We start from the raw sequence: 1,343 nt of genomic DNA on the forward strand, positions 1-1,343 counted from the left end.
TGAGAATGGCGCATTGTCGCTTTGCATATGTTGGCAGAAGTCATGTGTCGCTGAAGGACGCGACAAGGAAAACTCATTTTGTCTGATTTTTGCTGCTAGCTTATTCTCATCAGGTGCGTGATTAAATCTAGGGGGGGGGGATGATTAAAAAAGGCAGCGGGATCATTTATCAAAGTGTCGGAATTCACAGGGGCCACCTCGTGGAGATAACAAGCCAGGCCAGCTCGGAGGGAAACCGCCAAAGGCAGGCGGCCACCACGTTCGCAGCGTTTCATTTTCACTCGGCGGGCGTTAACGCCTCACCCAAACGCTGACTTGAAACCCTCATCCAGGTTTGAAATATGACTTTGGCACCCTTCCTCTTTGAATTCAAAACCCTACTCTGAATCCACAACACATGTTTAAAATGCTAACATGAAAGCCAGACCCAATCGATGTTAAAAGCCCTGCTTTCAAACCCAATTTGAAATCCTCGAACCTCACCCTGATTTAGGAACTCTAAACCCAGATCTTAAAACCATAACCCTTGCTTCAAACCTGAACGTTGAACCCTAAACCTAGGCAGAAAGCATAACATTATCTTGAAAGTTTGAAACAATCTTGAAACCTGAACAGAAATTTAGAAACCCTAACCCTCATTTAGAAAGGCCAACCCATGTTTTAAACCGTCATTTAAAGCTACCTCTGAAAACCATAACGCCCGTTTGCAACCTGAACTCTCCGCCCAAATCCATACGATTGTCTTGCAAACTTAGTTTGAAACTGCCTTGAAACCCTAATCCTTGTATAAATCGGGTGTCTACGTTCTCAAAAACTTGAAAGCCTAACCCCAACATCACATGGAAACCATCCATCCATCCATCCATCCATCCATCATCTACTGCTTATCCGGGGCCAGGTCGCAGGGGCAACAGCTTTAGCAGGGAAGCCCAGACTTCCCTCTCCCTAGCTACTTCTTCCAGCTCTCCCCGGGGGATCCCGAGTCGTTCCCAGGCAAGCTGGGTGACGTAGTCTCTCCAGCGTGTCCTGGGTCTTCCTCGGGGTCTCCTCCCGGTGGGACATGCCCGGAACACCTCACCGGGGAGGCGCTCAGGAGGCATCCGAATCAGATGCCCAAGCCACCTCATCTGGCTCCTCTCGATGTGGAGGAGAAGCGGCTCGACTCTGAGTCACCTCTCTGGCACATGGAAACCGTAAATCGCAATGCTGACGTGTGTGGAGTCTCGCCCTTTCACCCGTTCCCAATTTAAAACCCTATTCTTGGTTCGAAACCCAAACGTTGGCCTTCAAGTTTGGGTTTCAAGGCCTCGCCTCACCGTTGATAATGAAATCAACTGTACAAT

Source organism: Hippocampus zosterae, chromosome 10 (assembly GCF_025434085.1).
Source record: "Hippocampus zosterae strain Florida chromosome 10, ASM2543408v3, whole genome shotgun sequence".
In the NCBI taxonomy this organism is placed as follows: Eukaryota; Metazoa; Chordata; class Actinopteri; order Syngnathiformes; family Syngnathidae; genus Hippocampus; species Hippocampus zosterae.